The sequence below is a fragment of the Kogia breviceps genome, chromosome 16, assembly GCF_026419965.1.
Source record: "Kogia breviceps isolate mKogBre1 chromosome 16, mKogBre1 haplotype 1, whole genome shotgun sequence".
Lineage (NCBI taxonomy): Eukaryota > Metazoa > Chordata > Mammalia > Artiodactyla > Physeteridae > Kogia > Kogia breviceps.
The window spans coordinates 6,684,502-6,711,837 of record NC_081325.1 but is presented as its reverse complement, the minus strand read 5'-3'; the positions used below and the strand labels follow the sequence as shown (position 1 = coordinate 6,711,837).

At 45.0% G+C, this 27,336-nt stretch overlaps 1 long non-coding RNA gene across 1 annotated transcript; it reads left to right on the top strand.

Moving 5' to 3' along the window:
• Positions 1-4,824: 4,824 nt before the first annotated feature.
• LOC131743414 (uncharacterized) lies at positions 4,825-18,841 on the top strand. Its single transcript, XR_010837317.1, has 3 exons — positions 4,825-4,964; positions 6,346-6,511; positions 17,265-18,841. It is a non-coding gene; the product is annotated as an uncharacterized lncRNA (long non-coding RNA).
• The last annotated feature ends 8,495 nt before the right edge of the window (positions 18,842-27,336 follow it).

Here is a 27,336-nt window from a genome sequence, read left to right as displayed (position 1 = left end):
GCGACCCAGCTTCGAGGTGCAAACTCCAGGGCGTCTCCGACTCCGCTGCTCCCCGACCCATGCGGCGAGCCCTCCCCGCCACGGCCCCGGGCCTGTTGAAGCTAAGTACAAACTAGGTCAGGTGCAGAAGATTCTTGGATCTGGTGAAAGTTCAAGAAAAACAAATTTGGGGGAGGGGAGCTAGCCTCTAAGTGTCTTTTTGGGGACTTCCCTGGCCGTCCAATGGTTCAGACCCCGCGCTTCCACTGCAGGGGGCGCGGGTTCGATCCCTGGTCTGGTAAGGAAGATCCTGCACGCCGCAGGGCGCCCCCGAAAAAAGGGGGGGTCTTTTTGCACAAGACGTTTCTTTTAAAAAATTACAGAGATATGGGTACGATATTAATATAAGGAAAGAGTGTACCAGTATTGTGGAACTCATGTCAAGAAAAGGGATATATGGAGAGAAAACAGGCCTGGTCTTTTTTTTTTTCCTGTAAACAATTCATAACTTTATCATATTCATCTAATAAAGTTAGCAAGATGGACTGCTAGTGAAAGCAATTGACAGTTTCAATGAGTTTCACTTCTTTCTGATACTATCTAGTAGGAGGCCTCCAACTAGAAGGCCTCCTACTAGATAGTCAAGTATCTAGTCAAGAACACTAATCTTAAATAGAAATCTAAATATATAAACAGTAGTATTCTGGCTGTTGTTATTCACAACCACCCAGGAAAAGATAAGAGAAGGCAACCAGCAGAAATAAAGAAATCTCAGCTACAGAATCTTAAGAAGAGCTTATATGTTTTTAAGAGCACTATTTGCACCTTGTTTTAGAAATAGGCTGCTGTTTGTTAGTTTAAGGACCTTGGGGAGATCACAACCTCTCAGCCACAACTTCCTCATCTGTAATATGGGGATCAAGTGAGGTAATGTAAGCAGATGCAAGTTACAGTGTACACTTCTGATGAGACCCCAATAATGACATGAACTCCTCCTCCTTTTAACGATGAATCATCTTCTCTGAAGGGCTCAAGGGTACTTAAAGTGAATTTTTGAACGAGGATAATTTCTCAAATCATTAGAGAATAACTCCTTCCGGAAGTTTTTCTAATGTATTCGGCTCTGCTTACTTTGTCAAAATAGCCTTAAGTCTGTTGTCTTCTGACTTCCAGTGCCTAGGTCTCTGCACAAAATCTCAGGTGGCAAAGAACTAACATTCCTGAGGAGAAGATGAGTTACTGCTCTGCATAGCTTACCTGCCCTTTTATCTACCAGGAAAGATACGGTATCCCCGAACACTTCCAGCTGTATTTAGGAGACTCACATTAGTTGAGGTTGTAGTTGGGACCCTCCTTATTATCAGTCAGGATCCTTTAACCCAAAGGAGGCAGAGAGGCAGATACTCTACCTAGATGGTATTACAAGTTTCTTTATTTTGAAACAATTTCCATTTCAACATCTCCACTCCGTACTCTTCCGGGAGCCGCCCCAAAAAGCTGCTGCGGATTTAATTCTTCAAGCCTGACTCTTTCCTCGAAGTCATTTTAAGGCAAGCATTTTCTTCTAGCCCCCATGATTCTTCCCTTACCTTAAAACTATAGCAGCAGATCTTGTGTTAAATTCGTTTTGCTTTGGAGGAGAAGGAAAACATGCCTAAATAACGTAGGTTACCTGGAAATATTTTAAATTAACATTTAAAGTATATTCTTAAATCCCATTTAGACTATACAATCTTCCAACCCCCATAATGCTCACATTTAGTCTTTTTTTTCTTTCTCTTTTTGCCTTCTCCTCTTCTTCAAGAGGTGACTATGATTTTAGGAAAGCAAGCAGGTTTTCTTGATAACTGGGACAAGCCCAGTGATACTGGGCCAGAACCATCACTAAATATTTTCTTTACTTAGCTACAAACCAGAGGGAATATCTACCTCTTATATCATTCATTTCTTGAAGGTTATGAAATTAGATCTAGGAAAACCCCCTCAAATTCCAAATAAGGAAAGTAGAATCTGTCAATTCCAGAGATGTAGCAACATTTACCTTGACATTCTTCTTGGAGGTATCAGTTTAGAGAAGCTGGGGGCAAGTGTGTAGGTGACCTTTTGGGTCTGTGTCTCTAGTACCCAAACATTTGTTTTAACAACAGTTTTTTCAAATTGTAATTTGTCACTAACCTCAGTTTATATGGATAATATCAACTAAGTTGCCAGAGCCCCGGAGTTAATGACCAGTTTGTTCTTTCTCCGGGATCTTGGTGATTCTGTGCTAGAGATCTAATCCATAAACCGAAACACAAACAGTTTTGATCCACGAAGAAGAGTTCCCTGGGATTCAGTGATGACCAAACTGTCCCTTTACACACACACACACACACACACACACACACACACACACACAAACGTACTTTAAAAAAATATTCAGGGGGCTTCCTGGTGGCGCAGTGGTTAAGAATCCACCTGCCAATGCAGGGGACACAGGTTCGAGCCCTTTGAGCCCTGGTCCGGGAGGATCCCACATGCTGCGGAGCGGCTGGGCCCGTGAGCCATGGCCGCTGAGCCTGTGTGTCCGCAGCCTGTGCTCCTCAACGGGAGAGACCACAACAGTGAGAGGCTCGCGTAAACGCAAAAACAAAAAATAAAAAAGAAATAAATTTATAAAAAATTTAATAATAATATTCAGGTCATGTGTTGGGTCTATGCCTCAAATAATTTTATTGGTAAGTAGGAACCTAGGCATTGCATGGCCCCCCACCTTTTTTTCACAATCAGTATCAGCACATCTTTTTTTTTCATGTCTTTTAATATTTGTGTTTTAATTTCTAGGAAAGAAATGATTTTCTAATTGTTCATTTGTTATCTCAGAACTTTCAGGACAGTCTGTTCTCATAACACTTTGTATCTGCAGTATGACAATAATAGGTTTTATACAAGTGGTAGTTGATAAATTCTTCTCCAACCTCAGGAAAGCAAATAATGAAAAACAAAGTAGGAGCTAAAGTCACTGTAGTATAAGCATACAGTGGCTTGTTGGGTGGCACTTAAATAATTTTAACTCACTGACAATTAGTAGAATCAGTGACAAAGATGAAGTACCTAAACCACAGATTAGGAGCTGTTAAAAATAGTGTCGCCAGGCTCTGTCTTTTATTCATAAAAGAAACAGTATATGTTCTTTCACTTTGTGTATCTAATATATTAAAAACAACAACCACAACAAAACTCAATGGATCTAGATTCTATTTTCAGCCCTCCCTCCATTTTCTAGGCACAACTATGGCGGGGTGTATGTGCGTTGCCAGAAGCAAACAGAAGAAAGACATACTTAAGCGAGAACCAGGGGCCACTGTCCAATAAATAGCAATACAGAAGCATGCAGGACGGACAAAAAGAGAGCCTGCTCATCAGGAATCCACACATATTAAAAAAAAATAATGTTCCCCCTCAAATCACTTTATTGAAATAATGCAAATTTCGGAAATCCAAATTCTTCTAGTTAATTTCATGTATTCCTGTTGTAATTTTCATCGTGTCTATGAATTTCATATAACCATCTTTATACTTGTAGACATCTGTTAGTGATATATTGTTAAACACAACCGACCCTGCTTCAGAGTGACAGTTCTTGGGCATGATCTTCAGCCCACAGAAAGCCAACAACCAACATTTATTCCTCATCTCTAGGGCTAGAGTCTTGAAATGCACCTATAGTGTTATGATGGCTGCTCTTGGGTGGACACGTGGCCAGGACGGAGAACCACAAGGCCAAATGACCACACAATCAGGCCGTCGCAAGCTGCTCAGGGAGCAGATTTTTAGATGGGCTCGGATTGCTGCACGAAGCTGGGCGCTACGTTCGCAAGAGTAAAGCCAGACAAAACAGACAGGCAAGCAAGCTGCTCCCTTGGCGGGAACTTTTAGTTTGCCGCCACCTCACACCTCTGTCTCGGAGAAACGACTGCCTGGCTTCGAGTCTTTGAATGTTTTAGACAGAAAAAATGAAAGCATGCTTTGCTCATGTCCAGACAGGCCGGTCGTCTACAACAGGGCTGGGGGGAGGGCACTCGGCCTGGTGTCGAGGCGTCTGCGCGCGGCCCCAGCCTGCAGCGAAGATGCCGCTCAGGTGGCAGCGGCCTCGCCCCTCCCCCTGCGGCCTGGCCCACGGATCAAAGGACCGGACTCTCGCCACGGCCCTCAGGGCCCACCGCCCAAGCGCCACGAGCCGCAGGAGCGCGCCGCGGGCGCCGGGGCGCAGGGGTCGCGTCTCTCCCGGCCTCGGACGCCGCGCCGGCTCCTCGCCCGACGGGGAAAGGCCGCGCTCGTCTCCGGGCGGCCTGGCGCCTCCCGAGGTGGGAGCGCAGCGAGGCCCCCGTGGCGGCCGCGCCACCCTGGCGGGAAGCCCGGGGGGGGGCCCGCCTCCGTCTGCGCCCCGGAAGTCGCGCCTCGAGATCCCGGGCACGTCTCTTTTCCTCTTCGGAGCAGCTTGGTTTCCACAGGTGCTTTTGTCATCACGGTTAAACGCACTCTTTTTCAACGGCGTGCCCCGCTATGGGCGGCGGAGGTGCCGGGAACCGGGCGCCCACGGGCCCCGGAGAGGAGCGCGGCGGCGGCTTCCACGTCGGGCTTGAGCGCCGCGGCCGGCGGCGGCGGCGGCGGCGGCGGCCGGGCGGGAGGGAGGGACTTGACTTTGAAGCGGAGGCGGGAGGTCGGCGCGCTCAGCCCCACTCCCTGCCCTCCCGCGGCCGAGCTTGCGCGAGGTGCCCGGCAGGCGGCGCTGCTGCTCCGGCGGAGCGGCCGGGTCCCCGACTGTCCGAGGACGGGAGAGCCGGAACCAGCGGGGCGGGGCGCGGGGAGCGGCAGGGGCAGCCGACGGAGGCGCCGCAGGAGCGGCCCCAGGGCGAGCCCGCGGCCCTCTGCTGCTTCTCCCTCTTCCCCGCCGAGGGCGCAGCGGCGGGGTCCACGGCAGGAGGTGTCGCCTGGGCCAGCGGGTGCGAACAAGCCCACCCCTTTGCGCCTCTCCCGGCTGCGCTCTGGCACTTTCGACCTCAGCCGCCTCCCTCCATCGCCACCAACAGGTGCGGCCTGCCCTGCGGAGAGGCCATGTCCCCCGGAGCCGGGGGCCCGCTGGGTGCCCGCCGCCCTCTCACCTCGTGTCGCCGACAGACGTGTCCCTGGCCTGCCCCTCACCAGACTCCAGATGTCGTCCAGCTTAAACGATTAGTGGCGGTTTGAGGGCTGATCCCCAACCTGGGCCCGCTTTGCGGGTGGGGGAGGGGAGAGGGCGGAATCACTCTTAATCTCGACTCACGGCTAAATAATTTACTCAAGGTTTTCTCTTCCTGCCAATTCCCTTCCCTGCACCCCTGCCCTTGGCTTCCTGCTTTGTGAAGCCCCAGGGAGAGAAGGGCCAAGTCTTAATAAAAGTTAATATTAATAAGTGGTGGAGGCCGCGGCAGGTGCTTCTCCAGACCTCATCTCCCCCTCTCGCCCCCCCTCCTCCAAGCCCGGCCCCCTCCTCTGGGCTTCCTTTGAATATTGGAGATGGGCCTTGCGCTTGGGGGGACCATTTCAGAAATGAGGGTGCTGGAGTGAGAAGCCTCGGTCCACGTGTTCCGTAAACCACATCCTCCTGCAGTTGCCGTGAGCGCGGAAGGTGGCAAAGGTCGGGCGTGCACACGGTGCGCGGGTGCCGCTGCAGAGCACGGAGTCAGATAAGCGCGCAGGGGGAGTCGGCAGGTTGGACAGAAAAGATATGCGCAGAAAGGGGACGGGCTGAGCAAACTCGCGGGAGGGGGGGGTTGTGTTGGGGGAGGGGCACAAAAGTAAAAAAAGCAACAAACCAATACTGTAAAAAGAATACCTAGTAACGCCAAGGACCTGTTGCCAAGGACCTGTTTTCCTAACGCGGGGGCAAAGGACTCAAAGAGGTTGTCCTTCCCATAGCAAAGCCTGGTCTGGTTTAAGTTTTTATGAACGCACGTTGAGGCCTTCCACGGAACAATTCCTTCCAACAAGTTTGAACAATGCAGAGGGGTGGAAAAAGTTAAAATTTGCCCCTTCTTTCAATCCCATCCCGCTGGGGTACCAGTGTTAACACCCCGGTCCATATCATCCCAAGAATTTTTTGTGCTTAGACAAATGTGTATCACTTACCTTGTTCTTCCTTTTGTCTCTCCTTAAAAAAGAATGGAGTCATACTTTTCGTCGTGACTTGCTTTTTTCAGTTAATAATATATCACGGGCGTTTCCCCAGGTCATTATATATACTTCCAACAGACTTTTTAATGGCCACTGCATTTTGTAAATTTGGGTACACCAAAATTTAATTCATTTACTCAACAATTTCTTTGAATGTTTATTATGTTCTAGGCGCTGGGAAAACAGCATTAAGATCACAGATAAAAATCCTTGTTCTTGGGAAGCTTACATTTTAGTGGGTAGAGACCGAAAAGAAACACATTTATTCAGCTGCTTTTCTACTACTGATGGATTTTCACGTTGCTGTCAGAATTTTGCTATCATAAGTGGTCCAAAGGTAAGCATCGTTTTACATATATCCTTTTGTATCTTTGTATTTTTAAAGGATAGATATCCCAAATAGGAAATCCTAGGTCAAAGAAAATGCTCAATTTAAAACTTTGTTTTCACCTTTAAACTTTAATAAATATAGTCATTGCTTTCCAAAAAGGTTTAGCAATTCACAGGACTGCACAGGTGCCTGTAAATGAATTCCCCTTTCTCCGTGGCCTCTTTGCACTAGAGGTTATTGCTTAAATTTTTGTTAATCTGATGGACAGAAAATGGTAACTAACTTAATTTTATGTTCCATGATTTACTAAGCAGGTTGAGCATATTTTCATAGTTTTTTGTCATGTGCATTTTTTTGTGATCTGCTTGAGTCTATTATTTTCTAGTAAACAGAAGGAAAGGAAACAGAGGGTTTACACATCCCAGGCCTTGTGCTTGATTCTTTAACTTATTTCATTTAATCTCTGCAAAAACCAATATTTAACCCTATGAGATAGATTATGACCCATGACTTTCTGATATCGAACACCATCATGTCTGCTCTCTGAATGTGGTAGACTTTCTAAGTATAAAGGCAAAGTAAGAATTATAAGGAGAATAGTAGAGAGCTATCAGAACCGTCATCTACAAAATTTAAAAGCAAATTAAAAATGACAGAAAAGCCTTTGCTACAAAAATGTCAGAGGATTATTTTCCTTAATATATAAAAAATTCAATGCAAAATAATAAGACAAATACCAGACTTCTAATGAAATATCATCAAATAACATAACACTTTTAAAAATCCACTACTCAGTCTGGTGACGGTATGATAAACAGGCACCTCCTATACTGATGAGACTGTAAATTAATATATTTTTGAATGGCAATTTGGCAATATTTTAGAAGTCTTAAAATACACTCATTAAGTTTAGTAATTTCACATCTAGAACTAATCTAAGGAAATAATCAGAAGTAGGGAGTTGGAAATAAGCGTCCGATATTAATATTTTGGGTAACTAAATTGTGGTATGCCCATTCAGTAGAATATTGCATAACCATTAAAGCTGCTATTTTCAGAGTGTTTAATGATCTGAGGAATACTTATTCCTTTTGTCTCATAAAGAATATATACAGTATGATGCAAAAGAATATACATGTACCGTATGATCTTTTGCATCTATGTATCTATGTATTTATGTATCTAGGCTGAAAAATGGCCCTCTGAAAGACATCTATAGCCTAATCCCTGGAAGCTGTGACTGTTACCTTGCATGGCAAAAATACCAAACAAGGGCTTCCCTGGTGGCGCAGTGGTTGAGAGTCCGCCTGCCGATGCAGGGGATGCGGGCTCGTGCCCCGGTCCGGGAGGATCCCACGTGCCGCAAAGCGGCTGGGCCCGTGAGCCATGGCCGCTGAGCCTGAGCGTCCGGAGCCTGTGCTCCACAATGGGAGAGGCCACAACAGTGAGAGACCTGCGTACTGCAAAAAAAAAACCCACCACAACCAAAAACAAACAAACAAGCCAAAAAATGGACATCAAAATCAAAACCAAACCAAAACACCAAAAAACAAAAAAGCAACAATCCCACCCCAAACAGTTGTTACAGATATGATTAAATTAAGGATCTTGAAATGGAGAAATTACCCTGGATTATTCATGTAGGCCCTAAATGCCACCACAAGTATCTTTATAAGAGAGAGGCAGAGGTAGATTTCACACACACACACACACACACACACACACACACAAAAGTGATACGAAGGAGCAGTGAGAGATTTGATATTGGCTGGAGTGGTGCAGCCACAAGCCAAGAAATGCTGTCAGCCACCAGGAGCTGGAAGAAGCAAGGGTGAGATACTCTCCCACAGTCTCCAGAGTGTGGCTCTGCTCACGTCCTGATTTCAGCCCAGTTTTGGACTCTGGCCTGAAAACTGTGAGAGAATGAGCTTATTGTTTTAAGCCAGCAAATTTGTGATAATTGGTTACAGCGCCCACAGGAAACTAATATGGTGGTGTTTCTACTGCTGTACAACAACCCCACACTCAGTGTCATACAACAAGCACGTTGTTATGTCCATGGAGTCCGTGGGTCAGGAACCTGGACAGGGTACAACAAGAATGACTTGTGTCCACGCCACAATGTCTGGACCCTCAGGAAGACTTGAGTGGCCAGGGCAGAAATCATCTAGAGGTTTCATTTTTTAAAAATTTTAATTTTAAAATTTTATTTCATTTAAAAATTTTATTTATTTGTTTGGCTGCACGGCACAGCTTGTGGGATATTAGTTCCCCAACCAGAGATTGAACCTGGGCCACTGCAGTGAAAGCGCCAAGTCCTAGCCACTGGACTCCCGGGGAATTCCCTAGAGGTGTTTTTTTTTTTTTTTTTTTTTTTTTTTTTTTAAACATCTTTATTGGAGTATAATTGCTTTACAATGGTGTGTTAGTTTCTGCTTTACAACAAAGTGAATTAGTTATACATATATCCCTATATCCCCTCCCTCTTGCATCTCCCTCCCACCCTCCCTTTCCCACCCCTCTAGGTGGTCACAAAGCACCAAGCTGATCTCCCTGTGCTATGCGGCTGCTTCCCACTAGCTAGCTATTTTACATTTGGTAGTGTGTATATGTCCATGCCGCTCTCTCACTTTGTCACAGCTCACCCTTCCCCCCTCCCCATATCCTCAAGTCCATGCTCTAGTAGGTCTGTGTTTTATTTTTTATTCACGTATTTGGTGCATAGGCTGAAAGGAGCCCAAAGTTGGGATCCTTGTGGATTGTTAACCAGAGCTCCTGTTCCATGTGGTTTGAGCCTCCTTCCAGCATAGAGGCCTCAAGGTTGTCAGACTTTTTACATTGTGGTTCAGAGCTCTGAAAATGTCTGTTCCCAGTGAGCAGGCGGGAAGCTCTATGGCCTATTGTGATCTACCTTCAGAAGTCACAGTGTCATTTTTACCACCGCTTTTAATCTATTGATTGAAACATTGACAAACCCTCTCAGATTCAAGAGGAAGGGAATAAATCCGCCTCTCTATGGGAGGAGTGCCAAAGAATCTGCAGCCATATTTTAAAACTGCCACAGGGAGTTCCATGCCCACAAATTATTTACATTCTCCATGTCCGAGTTCTCTCCTCCTAAAGTTTTATGTTACTTACTAAGGCATTAGGCTTAGGCTTAGGTGACAGGGTCTCCTAATGTAAATCAGGTCCAGGTGGATGTTAGGCACCTTGCCTTAAGCTCTTTGGGTATGGTTCTGCTTGATCTGTAAACTGATGATTAAAGAGACAAGTTTTGGGCCACTCCTCCCTCAAATAAAGCCAACATACAACAGTAGGACGAGTATAGGATAACTGCTAAGATACTCCTGTTCCAAAGTGGAGAAAACAGAAATGCGTCGCAGTCATTGGTTTGTATTAATTTTGAAATCCATCCCAGTATGCGATGTTCGCTTATTGATGAGAACTCTGTCCTGCCCCCTGGGAGCGACTGTCTGCGACTTTCCGCTCTGTCCTGTGGGTCTCCGTTCCCATTCTCTGAATCATCCTCCCTTTCCCCATAAAAAGTAGCCAATGATTGTAATTTTTTTTCAGTCTGCTTTCTGCCTAAGTTTGGGCAGCCAAAGGCCTCGTTTCGTTTTATGAAATATTTATTTATTAGTTTATTTATTTGGCTGTGCTGGGTCTTAGTTGCGGCATGCGTGATCTTCGTTACTGCCTGTGGGACCTTCGTTGTGGCATGCAGGATCTTTTAGTTGTGGCACGTGGAATCTTTAGTTGCAGCGTGCGAACTCTTCGTTTCAGCATGCACGTGGGATCTAGTTCCCTGACCAAGGATCAAACCCAGGCCCCCTGCATTGGGAGCACAGAGTCAGCCACTGGACTACCAGGGAAGTCCCTCATTTCATTTTGTACCACCTCTGTTCCTCTCTATGCAAGCTGATATAATTCCCTCAAAATCTCTGTGGATTTCTCATATCGCAATTTGTAAAAAACCTGCTCCGTTAGATAAAAGTCACCCACAAACCTCTGAGGTTCCTTGTCTACCTTGAGCCCCCATGTGGCTGTTGCGTAGCAATGCCTTTAGATCTTTAGAAGCCCTACTGTTTCTAACACAGATCGCTTGTAAGGTTTTCCCTGAAATTCTTAGAAGGCAGAAGTGGTCCGGCATGTGCCATCTCAACATGTGCCACTTTGGCTTGGGCCGTAGGCAATTGAGAGTCAGCAGATCCAGGGAGACTTCTCTGTCCTTCCCTTTCCTGCCTAAAAGTAGGGCGTAAAATTCCCCTTGTGAAGGTATCCTCCCTCTCCTGTACCAGGAAGTGGAGAGCAACTTCTCCCACTGGAGGCGGAGCGTCAGCGCTGAGATGAGCCTGTGCAGACACACCTTCCCCAAGTCGCCGTCACCTGCCTTCAGTCGTCCTCTACGTTTCCTAGCCGCTCCCCACATGTATCATTTCTCGAAGCCCAAGCCTCCTTTCCTTTGTTAAAATGGTATACAAGGCCTTGAGTCTAGTTACTTCTTAGAGTTCCACTTCTTTTCTGTGAACTCCCATGCAGGTAAAATAGTAATAAGGTGTGTGTTCTTTTCCTCCTGTTCACCTGTCTTTTGTCAGTTAAATTGGAAGGCTCCCAGGTACTGAGCCTCAGAGGAAAATAACTTTCCATCCTGACAAGGCCTTTTGTCTAGTTGAGTCTATGAAGCAGCACCTATACCTTTCTTAGGTGCTAACAAAAGGGCTTTAAAGTCACGCCCTTGGGGCTTCCCTGGTGGCGCAGTGGTTGAGAATCCGCCTGCTGATGCAGGAGACACAGGTTCGTGCCCTGGTCCGGGAAGATCCCACGTGCCGCGGAGCAACTAAGCCCGTGAGCCATGGCCGCTGAGCCTGTGCGTCCGGAGCCTGTGCTCCGCAACGGGAGAAGTCACGCCCTTGGCTTCATTTTTATTCTAAAAACACTTTTTTTTTTTTTTTTCTTTACTGTGTCCTGGCTTTGACCTTTGCTCAGAGAATCCCTTGCCGGCCGAGTCCCAGCTGAGCCCTTTACATTTCTTCTTAATCCTCACTGGCCACTGAGTGGTGTATCCTTTCTCTTCACCCTTTCACGTCCTCTATAGGCAGCTAGAACAAGCTGGTGGACCCTTTACTATCCCGTCCAGAAATCTCCTCAGCCAGATTACTGAGTTTATCAAGTACATTTCCTATTTCCCCCGTTATCCCAGGGGACGGCATTGCGAACCGTTCTGCCAATAGCTAACATGTATCTCTTTTCCTTCAGCATCCAGTAACATTTTCCTACCTTTGTTCACACTTTCACCATCAGCTTTCCCAATGCCTGCCTGACTTCTCCCTGCCAGCCGGTCCCCAAACAAACACCACATTTCAGGCATTTTGATGGCAACGACCCATTTCCAGGTACCAAATCCTGTCCTGTCATCTATTACTGTGTAGCAGACCACCTCAAACAACAACTATTTCAATATGTTCATGGATTCTCTGAGGCGCAGGAGCTGTCTCTTCTCCACTGCCTGGAGCCTCAGCTGGGCAGTCTTGAATGGCTGGGGGCTTCTCTATTTACGTATCTGGCACCTCATTTGACGTGACTCAGCTGGAACTGTTAACTGGAACCTCTGCATGTGGCTTGGGCCTCCTCACAGCTTGACAGCCTCAAGGTCATCAGACATCTGACATGGTGGCTCAGGCCTCCAAGAGCATGTGTTCGCAGCAAACAGTGTAGGTAGAGGCCACATGGCCTGTCATGACCTGACCACGTGGAGTTACGCCCTCCGTGTTATATTGGTCAAAGCAGCCACAGCCCATCCAGGTTCAAGGAGGGAGGGCGTATATTCCACTTCTTGATGGGAAGACTGTGAACTTGTGGTCATGCTCTAAAATAGCCACGTGCACACACATGCGTTCATATATATATGTGCACAGAATACAGACTGAAAGGAATCACACCAAAATATGAGTGATTAAGACCACTGCTGTGGCGTTAGGAGCAATTTTGGTCTTGTTTTTTCCTTTTTCTTAGACTCTTCTGTATTTTTCAGATTTTCTATAATTATATTTATTTTGTAATAAGCAATTATGTTTTACTTTTTTATTATAACAAATTTCAAGAACATTAAAAAGAAACATAGTATAAGAAACTCCCATCACCCAGTTTTAATAACGATCAACTCATAGCCAGTTTTGCTTCGTCTCCCCAATATTCTGAAGAAAATGCAAAATACATAAATGCATCTCTAAATTTTTAGAATATATCTTTAAAAAATATGAATACTTTAATCTTTATCATACCTTAAAAATAGCACTTCTGCCCAGCAAAGGAGTCCATCGGCAAGATGAAAAGGCAACCCACTGAGTGGGAGGAAAGATTTGCAAATCATATATCTGATAAGGGGTTAATATCCAAAAAATATAATATACAACTCAATAGCAAAAAAACCCATACAATCTGATTTTTTAAATTAGGCAGAGGATCTGAATACATCTTTTTCGAGAGAAGACATGCAGATGGCCAACAGGTACAAGAAAAGATGCTCTACATCATTAATCATTAAGGAAGCCCAAACCACAATGAGATAATCAGCTCACACCTGTTAGAATGGCTGTTATCAAGAAGTCAAGAAATAATAAGTGTTGGTGAGGGTGTGGAGAAAAGGGAACCCCAGTACACTGTTGGTGGGAATGTAAATTGGTGCAACCACTATGGAAAACAGTATGGAGGTTCCTCAACAAATTAAAACTAGAACTACCGCATGATCCAGCAATTCCACTTCTGGGTATCTAACCAAAGAAATCAAAAACACTACTTGGAAAAGATACATGCACGCCCATGCTCACTGCAGCATTATTTACAATTTCCAAGATATAGGAGCAGCCTAAGAGTCCATCAATGGAGGAATGAATGAAGAAAATACGGTATATATATATATAATGGAATATTATTTAGCCATAAAAAGAATGAAATCTTGCCATTTGTGACAACATGGCTGGACCTTGAAGCCTTACGCTAAGCGAAACAAGCCAGACAGAGAAAGACAAACACCGCATGATCTCTCTTACACGTGGAATCAAGAACCAAAACAGAGCTCACAGGTACAGAGAGTAGACTGGTGGTTGCCTGAAGTGGGGGTGGGGTGACAAAACAGGTGAAAGGAGTCAAAAGATACAAATTTCCAGCTATAAACTGAATGTCATGGGGATGTAATGTACAGCGTGGTGATTACAGTTAATAACACTGCATATCAGAAAGTAGCTGGGAGAGTGGATCCTGAAAGATCTCATTACAAGAAAAACATTTTTTATACCTGCATACGGTGATGGATGTTAATTAGACTTATTGTGGTGATCGTTTTGCAATATATACAAACACTGAATTATCATGTTGTACACCTGAAACTGTTACAATGCTATTTCAATTATACCTCAATTTTTAAAAACAGCAGTTCTTCTTTAATATCATCGAATATCTAGTCTGGGGCTTCCCTGGTGGCGCAGTGGTTGAGGATCTGCCTGCCAATGCAGGGCACATGGGCGCGAGCCCTGGTCTGGGAAGATCCCACATGCCGTGGAGCAGCTAAGCCCGTGCGCCACAACTACTGAGCCTGTGCTCTAGAGCCCGCGAGCCACAACTACTGAGCCCATGTAGCACAACTACTGAAGCCCGCGCGCCTAGAGCCCGTGCTCCGCAACAAGAGAAGCCACCGCAATGAGAAGCCCGCGCACCGCAACGAGGAGTAGCCCCCACTCGCCACAACTAGAGAAAGCCTGGGCACAGCAATGAAGACCCAATTCAGCCAAAAATAAATAAATACATTTATTTTAAAAAATTATCTACTCTGTGTTCAAAGTTACAATTGTCTCATAAATGACACAAATGTCCTGTAAATTTTTTTTTTATAGTTTTGTTTTTTAAAAATGAGGTACAAAAAAAAGGTTCGCAAATTATGATCCGTTGCTATATCTCTTACGGCTTCATTAATCTATAGTAGAGATTAACTCTTCAGTCTCTGGGTTTTTTTAATCTTACAATTTAGTTGTTGAAAAAACAGGTTTCGGGGACTTCCCTGGTGGTGCAGTGGTTAAGACTCTGTGCTCCCAATGCAGAGAGCCCGGGTTCCATCCCTGGTAAGGGAACTAGATCCCACATGCACGCCACAACTAAGAGTTTGCATGCCGCAACTAAGGAGCCTGCGTGCCACAACTAAAACCTGGCTCAACCAAATAAAAACAAATAAATAAATATTTTTTAAAAAGAAAAAGAAAAGAGGTTTATTTGTCCCACGGAGAAGTCTATATTCTGGTTTGTTGATTATATCATCACAGTATATACTCATATTCATAACTATATAAATATATTCTCCCTTTCTGAGATAAATGATAAATGGATGTATACTATACACATGAAGAGTTATTTTGAAAACATGATTGTAACTGTGGCCGAAAGGACTCCAAGGAGGTCCCCTGAAATTTCACCAGAAGTTGTATTAAAGAGGATCAGAGTGTAAAAGTGGTAAATTAACTGAAAAGTATAAAGAAATCCGTGGAGGATGTTAGCATCAGGGGAGGGAAAAGAAAAAAAGGAATCAAATGCATTGGAAAATTATAATCTAACAATGAAAAACCAGTAAGAGGCATAAAGGACAGGATGGGAAGAAGGGAGATGCTAGCTGCACTGAATTCATTGATGCGTTCCTTCCGTCAATGAGTCGTTCCCTATTTGCTGAGCACCTGCCTGGCGCAGGGCTATATTTTACGTGTTAGAGCACTCATAAAACTATTAGAGGAAAGTCAAAATGGAAAAGGAAGTAAGTATGTGGAAAAGAAACATGGAAACCCTTTCTGTCGTTTCCTGGATATTTGTTTGGCTTAGCATGTCCCAGAATTGGGTCAGAAGAAGTGGGGTGCAGTCAGCTCTCTCAGATGATGGGCCTTTGTCAGGGTTGACGTGAGAGGCGTGACTTCTGCGCCTGGCAACCCTCGGGGGCAGAGCCTTCAGTTTTAACTTGAAAACTGACATTTGCAAGGAACAAATTTAAGAAATTTTTGCAAACTTTCTTAATTAATTAATTATTTTTATTATTATTTTTTTTTTTTGCGGTACGCGGGCCTCTCACCGCTGTGGCCTCTCCCGTCGCGGAGCACAGGCTCCGGACGCGCAGGCTCAGCGGCCACGGCTCACGGGCCCAGCCGCTCCACGGCACGTGGGATCCTCCCGGACCGGGGCTCGAACCCGCGTCCCCCGCGTCGGCAGGCGGACTCTCAACCACTGCGCCACCAGGGAAGCCCTCTTAATTTATTTTTAAAATATATCTATTTTTTTCCACCCAAATGTGACACAGTTATTGTGAAAAATACAAACCATCAGAAACATAAATTATTAAAAGTGAAGCCGCCCAAACCACTAGTGTCTACTAAATTTTTCCAGATTCATATCATTATTTCTATCTACTTGCAAACATTTATAAATTTCTGAACTTCTTGACACAGAATAATTTCTTCCTTGGAAACTAGCTAATGACAGCTAACATTGATTGAAAGAAGCTAAATAATTTGCCTCAGGTCACACAGCCAGTAAATGGTGGACCAAGGATTCAAACCCAGACAGTGCAGCTTTTAGAACACATGCCATAAGGGCTTTCTAGGGAAGTGGTATCCAATAGAAAGAGAATCCAAATCTCATATGCAACGTAAAATTTTTAGTAGCCATATTAAAAAGAAGTAAAAAGGAACAGCTGGAATTGATGTTAACATATTTTGTTTAACTCAATATATCCAAATTACTAGAAACAATGCAAACAATATGAAAAGCACTCATGCAAACAATATGAAAATTATTAATGAGATATTTAACACTGTTTCACATGAAATCTAAATTTAATGTGCACTTTGCACCTCCAGCAGCTATCAGTTTGGATGAACCAGAGTTCAAGTGCTCAGCAGCCGTGTGCAGCCGGTGGCTACCCTGCTGGACGATGCGGGCTGCGGAGTTTGAGTTGTTCGTTCACAGATGCTGACTGTGGGCTCGCTATGTGTCATGCACCATGCTTGGTGCGGGGCAATCAGTGGTGAACGAAACGCAGGGCTCACACTCTAGAGGAGGAAGCAGAGGAAAAGCAGTAAATAGATCAAGAAGTACACAGCACAAGGAAGTCATGTGATTGTGGTCATTGCTATGAAAAAAGAAAGAGAGAGGGAGGGGAAGAGAGAGACGAAGGAAGGAAGGGAAAAGGAAAGAAAGAAAAAGAAAGAAAGAAAGAAAAGAAAAAAAGAAGGAAGGAAGAGAGAACGGAGGGAGGGAGGAAAGGAGGGAGGGAGGAAGAGACATGTAAAGAGTTACTAGGGGGCCTACTTTAGCTAGGGTGGCCAGGAGAGATGTTTTTGCAGAGGTGACATTGGAATAGAGACCTCGGTGACAAAAGGAGCAATAACAGGGCTTCCCTGGTGGCGCAGTGGTTGAGACTCCGCCTGCCGATGCGGGGGACGCGGGTTCGTGCCCCGGTCCGGGAGGATCCCACATGCCGCGGAGCGGCTGGGCCCGTGAGCCGTGGCCGCTGCGCCTGCGCGTCCGGAGCCTGTGCTCCGCAACGGGAGAGGCCACAGTGGTGAGAGGCCCGCGCACCGCAAAAAAAAAAAAAAGGAGCAATAACAGTGACAACAATAAAAGGCCGGTTCTTGCGGAAGGTGCTGCTCTGAGTGCTTTCCATACACGAACTCACGGTAGCTTCACCGAAACGGACTAGGCTGGGTCTGTTATTATCCCCATTTTCCAGATGAAGAGACCGAAGTGCAAGAGGTGAAGTAAATGGCCCAAGTTTACACAGCAACTGGGAAGGAGCCACTGAAGCAGAGCCAAGGAAGAAGAGCTGTCCGGGCAGAAGAATTCACGTGAAGCCTCAGGGGGACAGTGGCAGGCTGACCAATGGCCCCAGACATCGCCTGGTCCTCATCCTGGAGCCTGTGGATGTTGCCCTGCGGGGCGAAGGGACTTTGCAGATGGGGAAGTTCATCCCGGATCATCCGGTGGGCCCAGTGCCATCCCGGGGGTGCTATACGCGGGGGGAAGGAGGGAGATTTGGCATCACGTACGTGAGGCCTGTGGAAGCAGAGGTCGCTGTGGTGGGTGGAAGGGCAGGAACCAAGGAGTGCAGGCCCTGCGACAGTTTAGACCTCGACCTTAGAAGTGTAAGACGATACACTTGTGGCGTTCAAAGCCACTGAGTTGCTAGTAATTTAACGGCAGCGATCGGAGCCACCCGTGTGTCTTTTCTCCGTGCTCTTTCTGGCCTCCAGTTCTCCTTCCTGGCTCTTCTCTCTGCAGAGAACTCCCTCCCCTGGTCCCCTCTCTCCAGCTCGCCTCCTTCAAACTCTGCTAAGATTCCCCGGAATCCCCCAGGCTTGGTGTCCCCTTCCTCTGTATTCCTTGAACACTTCGCATAAATCTGTGTCCGGGCACTAATCACACTATATCATAATGTGCCCTTTCACTAGTCTGATTCTTGCTTTTGATTTGATGTTGGACCTCTTGAGAGAAGGGATCCCATATTTTGCCTTTTTCTATCCCCAGTAGTTGGCGCAGGGTCTGGTAAAACTGTAAGCAGTTCATCCAACTTTATGGAATAAAAACCAGCAATTAAACAGAAAACTGCAATAAGGAATCACACCACACGAAGTCCCAGAATAAAGGCGATTTGCTCCACAGTCCGATTCTCCGGACAGGGTCTAACAGGCACAAAAGAGTGGGACTGGATCTTAGTGTTCCCACACCCTCACACCCCCGGCCGTCCCCTTCCCTGCCCAGGCAGTCTGACCTTGACCTGTCTGAGGCATCCTAAGTCCCACAGCTTCCCCAGTGCTGTGCAGGCTGACCCCCGCCTATACTGGTTGTTGAGGCCAAGAGCTCAGCCAGTGATGGATGAGCGGGGAAGTGTTTAGGGCTTCTGGGAGCTGCCCCAGCTGTAACTTGATACATCTGTTGCACTTTCTGTAGGAAAAGCAACAATTTCATCAATGTTCTTTTAAATCATGCCCATTTCTTCTAGACATAAAGTAAGGTTCCAATAAGAAAAAGATTTAAAAATCATCTGTCATCTCTCTACCCACAGATAATCATTAATAACATTAAAATAGTATTATTAATATTAAAATGAGTACATTGCTAATTAATATATAGAATGAAGAAGAACATAAAGTGAAATGTAAAAGAATACCCAGTTCCACTCCCCAGAGTTAACTACTATGAATATTTGGTTATACTTTTGTCTAGCCTTAAAAAAAAAACCACTATAAAGCAACTAAAAAAAAAACAGCAACAGTATTGTAAACAAATAATAAAAATCCCACAAAACCTACTAAGATGAATTCCATTTCTTTGAAGAAAAATCTTAGTCTTGTTTTTACAAATGGCTAAACTGCTCTAGTGGCAGACATGCTTGTAATTGTCCATGAGCTGTATGGTCTCTCAAACCCTCTCAGATACTCAGTGTACAGGATTGAGGAGGACTCTCGCAATATGTGTTTGTTTACCCATCGAATACCTGCATTTTATAAATGGTGAAAATAGCACAGCTGAAAGCGAGCTCTTAAGCTGCCTTTACTAGTTACTGGCTGAACTAAGTAAAGAAACTTGGAGTCTTGAGTTTCCATTTCTGGTCTCTGTTCCTCCTCCCTGAGGAACTGACAGCTATGTGGCACCGTAAGTGACAGCCTGGATAAATAAATAGTACGTGTGAAGTGCTTTTATTTAACCTCCAAGGTTAAATAAAGTTCAAGGTGAAGCCATAGAGTTTGCCTGTCAATATGGGCCTAGTTTTGACTATTTTCAAGAATCTGGCCTTTGTGGCTGATTTATTTTCTTTAAACATGCTTTTTGTTTCCAGAATCAGCTACAAGGCTGGCCTTGGAAAAGCAACCTACTTAGTTCCAGGCGAAATTGGTTACATTTGCAAAACAGTTTGAAAATTTAACATCTGAAATGGATTCTGTATTTGTCTGTTGTCTTTCATAAGAGGGCAGAAGATACAGACTCCACAACAAACAACAGTGACAATCTTACAAAAGTCACTCTCTGTTCCACCCTTGCTAGGGTTCAGTTCTACACTCAGATTTTGCTCTTGGGAACATTTTTTTTTTTTAACCATATATTTACCCTTTCCTTCCCAGCATCTAATGCAGGAAAGCGTCCATAACAGGCCTATAATTGTAGGCTAGACTGAACGATTGATACAACAGTTAATTTATATTTTATTTTCATCCATTCATTCAACAAGCCTCTCCTGAAGACTTTCCGCTCGCCGGGGCGTTGTGTTGGGGGCTGGGAAAGGCACACGTGAGGTCCATTGGCCCTCATCACCCATCTCTAACCTTGTGAGTCTCCCCTGTTTAGCATCAGCTGGAAGCGGAAAACTACATTTCCCAGAAGTCTTAGCAGCAAGACTTAAGGTTCCGCAGTCACGTAACGTCTGGAAGACAGAAGGAAGGCAGAAGTCATTCTTCCTGTGATAGTCGTGGCTGACTGATTCTGGCAGACGTGAGTATTTCCATGGCCAAACTCCACATTCCACTGTTTGGCCATCCTCTTCTTGGATGTGGGGCAGCTGTGGAAAGATCAGCAGTTTCCAGACCTCTGATTACAGCCATGGTAAAATGACCCTGAAGCCAAAAGTCCGATGGTAGCTTATATTCCAAAGACGTTGTGAATCCTGAATCACCATTTGCTTGAAATACCTCAAGTGGTTTCTATTTTCATACTGAATCTTTTCAGATGAAAGAAATAAGTAGGATTGACCTTAAGAAGCTTACCATCTATTAGAGGGGAGAGACGATGCAAGATGATTAGGGAGATAATAAAGGTGTGAATGCAACAGGTATTATGGGAGGAAAGAGTGAGAGCAGGGCCTGGTGAAGGGGTGTCCTAGGTGTCTATTACTGCATAGCAAACGTAGGGGTCCATGCCTCTCACAGTTTTCTGGATTGACTGGACTTGGCCGGGCGGTTCCGCCGGCCTCACGCAGTTGCAGTCAGATGGTGTCTGGGACTGGGGTTTTCCAGAGGCTCCACGGAGACACTGCGATGCCAGGGCCTCCCTCCGTCTCCACACCTCCCGGGGCTTCTCCTCTCCACGCAGCATCTTCATGTAGTCTCGCCAGCAAGGTAGCTCCCAAAAGCACACAAGTCAGGCCTTCCTTTAGGCCCAGAACTGGCATGGCACCCATTTTGCTGCAGTTTTCTGGTTTGAGTCATAGGCCCAGCCCAGGCGTAGTGGATGCTGACTTTACCCCAAGAGGCAGGGACCGAGAGGCACGATTTATGGGGGCCGCCTCAGAAAGTAGCCGGCCATCCCAGAGGGACACCCTGGAAGCTGGGGAAGGTTCATGGAGAACGTCCAGTCGTTGATGAGCTAGCAGACCTGAGAGAGGACCCAGGGCCTGGTCCAGAGCCCAGCAGAGATATCCCTCAATAAACCTCAATGTAGGGAAGGCTGGAGGAACAGAGCGCGGGCAGGCGGGCACAGGCAGGGTAAGTCCGTAGCCCTTCTGGCTTAGAGGCAGCCCAGTGCGTGCAGGACCTGCACATATACTCATGCGCTCAGAGAACGGAGGTCCCTGAGGGTCCAGGCCGGGGGACTTGGACGTGACCCTTCAGATGGTGGAGGCTACTGAGCAGCTCTGGGTAACGGAGGGGCACAGCCACATCCCCATGTTGGGAGGATCCCTCTGGCCTAAGCGAAGTGACGCGGGACGGGGGGAAAAGGGAGCTGGAGACAGTGTGACCGGTGAGGCTCCCGCAGTGGGGCTGGGGAGAAAGGAGGAGGGAGTGAGGAAACCGTGGTGGAAGCAGAGGCGGAAATAGACTTGAGACAGTCCTGGAGGGGACAATGAACAGACCCAATATTCTATGATTTATGGTGTGACTAAGAGGATTTGAATGCATATGAGGACATTTATCTTAATAGGGGGCATTTCCCTCTGTATATTTTTATTTTTATTTTTATTTGTTTTTGCGGTACGCGGGCCTCTCACTGCTGTGGCCTCTCCCGTTGCGGAGCACAGGCTCCGGACGCGCAGGCGCAGCGGCCACGGCTCACGGGCCCAGCCACTCCGCGGCACTTGGGATCCTCCCGGACCGGGGCACGAACCCGCGTCCCCTGCATCGACAGGCGGACTCTCAGCCACTGCACCACCAGGGAAGCCCCCTCTCTGTATATTTTTATTATAAAATAATACATTATATAAACATACACATGTACGTGTGTATATGTATGATATATATATATATATGATTTAAAAATAAACACAACAGGGCTTCCCTGGTGGCGCAGTGGTTGAGAATCCGCCTGCCAATGCAGGGAACACGGGTTCGTGTCCCGGTCCGGGAAGATCCCACATGCCGCGGAGCGGCTGGGCCCGTGAGCCGTGGCCGCTGGGCCTGCGCGTCCGGAGCCTGTGCTCCGCAATGGGAGAGGCCACAACAGTGAGAGGCCCACATACCGCAAAAAAAAAAAAAAAAAAAACACAACATAAGAAATAGTACATTCCCAGCCTTCCCTGGTGGCGCAGTGGTTGAGAGTCCGCCTGCCGATGCAGGGGACACGGGTTCGTGCCCCGGTCCGGGAAGATCCCACATGCCGCGGAGCGGCTGGGCCCGTGAGCCATGGCCGCTGAGCCTGCGCGTCCGGAGCCTGTGCTCCGCAACGGGAGAGGCCACAACAGTGAGAGGCCCGCGTACCACAAAAAAAAAAAAAAAAAAAAAAAAAAGAAATAGTACATTCCCAATGCTTCTGAAGTAAAACAAAATGTGAACTTTGTGTAACATGATGTTTTAAATTAATGATCCAGATTTCCCCCCATCTCATTCCTTAATAACATGTCTTTGGAGAAAAAAGACACCCTATCTTTCTTCACAGGGATCCCATCTCACCAAAGCAGTATAAAAACATAACTTCAATAACAATTCAGACTCAAAGTCCAGACCTTAAATGGATAAGCTAAGTAGTTGGATATTTCCATATAGATAAACTTTAAAAGTCTATACGGCGTCTCCAAGGAGCCAAGAAGGGATACTCAGCGAAGCTTTTGGAAAAGAAGAATGTAAACCGCACAATTTCCCCCTCCACCGTTCAGCCTTACCCTTAAAACACATTGACTTGCCTCCCGGTCCAAGATCTAGTCCGGAGACAGAAGAGAACAAAGTGACTCAGCACGGAGAGGAATCAGGTCCATGAAACCCGAACAGGTAAGAAGGGCTACTAAGGTGTCCAGGAGGTAGTAACTGCAAAACCCAGCTACCACCCTAGGGCTGGGGCGACAAAATGGAGGCTGTAAATTAAAAAACCTTAGAAACCGGCAGGAGGCGGCCCCTGGAGCTGAGACTCACATCTCTGAGGGGGGCTGCCTGCCAACAGTGGTGACGTGTTTGTGAGGTAGTTGATGCCTTGAGGGGCTGCTGACACTGGGAAAAGTGCAAACTGGATTACATTGCTACTCATGGAATAAACCGCCACTATCAGAAGATGCCTGGCCTGGCTCTCAGGAGGTGACCGGGAAGCAGAAAGGAAGAAACAAGTCCTGCCTTCAGCCCTCAAGCCTCCCTGCAGCACCTCCTCCTGACTGGCAGACCTGAACCAACAGCCAGATGCCAAGGGAGAAAAGCACTTTTCCTGTGTCGGCTCAGCTCCTGCGTCACTAGGCAGAGTATGGAAGGGTGGGTTTGAGGACGAGAAGTAAGAGCTTAACCACTGTATCTGGAGTGAAAAATATTTGACATGAGTTCTACCCCACTGCCCTGCTCGCCCTTCTCTTTCATTTTTAGGCCAACTTTTTCCCTCCAAAGAGAATTTGAGTCACTTTCCAATACAGGCACATACTTAATAGGACATTAAAAAAAGGGCTTAAAAGAGATAAGAAAGAGACACCAAACACCAATTCAGAACAGTGTTTTCCAAACTTTGTATGACAAAGTAGAAATATATTTTATATTATGATTTATTAGACATATACATATATAACTGAAAAAGTTTCATGAAGCAATCCTTATCCTCACTATGCATAAGGCACTCTTATATTTTCTATTTTATTTTTAAATACATTTATTTATATTTTGGATGTGTTGGGTCTTCGTTGCTGCGCGCGGGCTCTCTCTAGTTGCGGTGAGCGGGGGCTGCTCTTCGTTGCCATGTGCGGGCTTCTCATTGCCGTGGCTTCTCTTGTTGCGGAGCACGGGCTCTAGGCACGCAGGCTTCAGTAGTTGTGGCACGTGGGCTCAGCAGTTGTGGCTCGCGGGCTCTAGAGCGCATGCTCAGTAGTTATGGCACACGGGCTTAGTTGTTCCGAGGCATGTGGGATCTTCCCGGGCCAGGGCTCGAACCTGTGTCCCTTGCATTGGCAGGCGGATTCTTAACCACTGAGCCACCAGGGAAGCTCCATAATGCACTCTTCTATTTTCTATTTTATTTTATTTAATTAAGAAAACTTTTGATAACAACCCATGACACTGACATCATCAATGGCTAATACGTTGCAACCTCCTCTTTTAAAAGTGCTGATTTAGAGGAAGAAGAGATACAATGTTTATAATGACATATAACATTGAGGGCCCATTTCCATACCAAAAAGTACTTTTCACATACATTATTTAACCCTCACAACAATCCTGTGAGGTGGGTATTTCCCCCAATTTACCAATGAGAAAACAGACTTAAAGGTACAAAGTCATTTGCCATGTAGTTCGGAAGAGTTATGAATGGTGAACGCAGAAATGGAAGCCAACTTTTTCTGACGGAAAATCTCAGTCTTTCTCAATCCACTTTGCCGGCTGAGAGACATGGTTGAGTTTAGTTTTGAGCTTTCAAGCAGACAAGGCAAACAATACCTTGTACAGTGTTCACTGTCTGATGAAAGTAAGCATGCACATTTGTCCGAACAAACTTTCTTCTTGCACTAAATCCCAGCACATGGGTTCCACAAGTGGGTTATGTATAATAATGAGTATTGTTTTCATCTGTGGCTTTTGCAGAAGGCACCAAATTATGATGAAAAAATTTTAAATGCAGACTCTTGGTAACAGTGGTGGAGACAGCTAGCTGTCCCCAATAGCCGTTCTACCCTTCTTCCTTTAATGCTGTTCCCTCCCATTAAAAACATTTTTTAGTTATTATTTTAATTAAATATGTTTTTGAATTTTATTTTATTTATTTTTTTATACAGCACGTTCTTATTAGTTATCCATTTTATACATATTAGTGTATATAGGTCAATCCCAATCTCCCAATTCATCCCCCCCCACCCCACCACTTTCCCTCCTTGGTGTCCATACATTTGTTCTCTACATCTGTGTCTCAGTTTCTGCCCTGCAAACGGGTTCATCTGTACCATTTCTTTCTAGGTTCCACATATATGCGTTAATATACTATATTTGTTTTTCTCTTTCTGACTTACTTCACTCTGTATGACAGTCTCTAGATTCATCCACGTCTCTACAAATGACCCAGTTTCGTTCCTTTTTATGGCTGAGTAATATTCCATTGCATATATGTACTACATCTTCTTTATCCATTTGTCTGTCGATGGGCATTTAGGTTGCTTCCATGACCTGGCTGTTGTAAATAGTGCTTCAATGAACATTGGGATGCATGTATCTTTTTGAATTATGTTTTTCTCTGGGTATATGCCCAGTAGCGGGATTGCTGGGTCATATGGTAATTCTATTTTTAGTTTTTTCAGGAACCTCCATACCGTTCTCCATAGTGGCTGTATCAATTTATATTCCCGCCAACAGTGAAAAACCGTTCCCTTTTCTCCGCACCCTGTCCAGCATTTGTTGTTTGTATATTTCCTGATGATGCCTTTTCTAACTGGTGTGAGGTGATACCTCATTGTAGTTTTGATTTGCATTTCTCTAATAATTAGTGATGTTGAGCAGCTTTTCAGTGCTTCTCGGCCATCTGTATGTCTTCTTTGGAGGAATGTCTATTTAGGTCTTCTGCCCATTTTTGGATTGGGTTTTTTTTTTTTTAATATTGAGCTGCATGAGCTGTTTGTATATTTTGGAGATGAATCCATTGTCCATTGATTTGTTTGCAAGTACTTCCTCCCATTCTGAGAGTTGTCTTTTCATCTTGTTTATAGTTTCCTTTGCTTTGCAAAAGCTTTTAAGTTTCATTAGGTTTAGTTTTGTTTAGTTTCATTTGTTTAGTTTTGTTTTTATTTCCATTCCTCTAGCAGGTGGATCAAAAAAGATCTTGCTGTGATTTATGTCAAAGAGTGTTCTTCCTATGTTTTCCTCTAAGAGTTTTATACTGTCTGGTCTTACATTTAGGTCTCTAATCCATTTTGAGTTTATTTTTGTGTATGGTGTTAGGGAGTGTTCTAATTTCATTCCTTTACATGTAGCTGTCCAGTTTTCCCAGCACCACTTATTGAAGAGACTGTCTTTTCTCCATTGTATATCCTTGCCTCCTTTGTCACATATTAGTTGACCATAGGTGCGTGGATTTATCGTTGGGCTTTCTATCCTGTTCCATTGATCTATGTTTCTGTTTTTGTGCCAGTACCATATTGTCTTGATTACTGTAGCTTTGTAGTTGTAGTATAGTCTGAAGCCAGGGAGCCTGATTCCTCCAGCTCCGTTTTTTTCCCTCAAGACTGCTTTGGCTATTTGGGGTCTTTTGTGTCTCCATACAAATTTTAAGAATTTTTGTTCTGGTTCTGTAAAAAATGCCACTGGTAATTTGATAGGGATTGCATTGAATCTGTAGATTGCTTTGGGTAGTATAGTCATTTTCACAAGGTTGATTCTTCCAATCCAAGAACATGGTATACCTCTCCATCTGTTGGTATCATCTTTAATTTCTTTCACCAGTGTCTTACAGTTTTCTGCATACAGGTCTTTTGCCTCCCTAGGTAGGTTTATTCCTAGGTATTTTATTCTTTTTGTTGCAATGGTAAATGGGAGTGTTTCCTTAATTTCTCTTTCAGATTTTTCATCATTAGTGTATAGGAATGCAAGAGATTTCTGTGCATTAGTTTTGTATCCTGCTACTTTACTAAATTCATTGATTAGCTCTAGTAGTTTTCTGGTAGCCTCTTTAGGATTCTCTATGTATAGTATCATGTCATCTGCAAACAGTGACAATTTTGCTTCTCTTCCGATTTGGATTCTATTTATTTCTTTTTCTTCTCAGATTGCTGTGGCTAAAACTTCCAAAACTATGTTGAATAATAGTGGTGAGAGTGGGTAACCTTGTCTTGTTCCTGATCTTAGTGGAAATGGTTTCAGTTTTTCACCATTGAGGATGATGTTGGCTGTGGATTCATTATATATGGCCTTTGTTATGCTGAGGTAAGTTCCCTCTATGCCTACTTTCATAAATGGAGGGTTTTTATCATAAGTTGGTGTTGAATTTTGTCAAAAGCTTTTTCTGCATCTATTGAGATGATCATATGTTTTTTCTCCTTCAATTTGTTAATATGGTTGATCACATTGATTGATTTGCATATATTGAAGAATCCTTGCATTCCTGGGATAAACCCCACTTGATCATGGTGTATGATCCTTTTAATGTGCTGTTGGATTCTGTTTGCTAGTATTTTTTTGAGGATTTTTGCATCTATTTATTTTTTTTAATTAAAAATCAATTTTTAAAGAATGGTGGTGTTTTTAAAAAAATATTTTATTTATTTATTTATTTGCTTGCACCAGGTCTTAGTTGCAGCTTGTGGGCTCCTTAGTTGCAGCTCTTTCCAGCTCCTTAGTTGCGGCACTTAGAATCCTTAGTTGTGGATTGCGGGCATCCTTTGTTGTGGCTTGCTGGCTCCTTAGTTGTGGCATGTGAACTCTTAGTTGCAG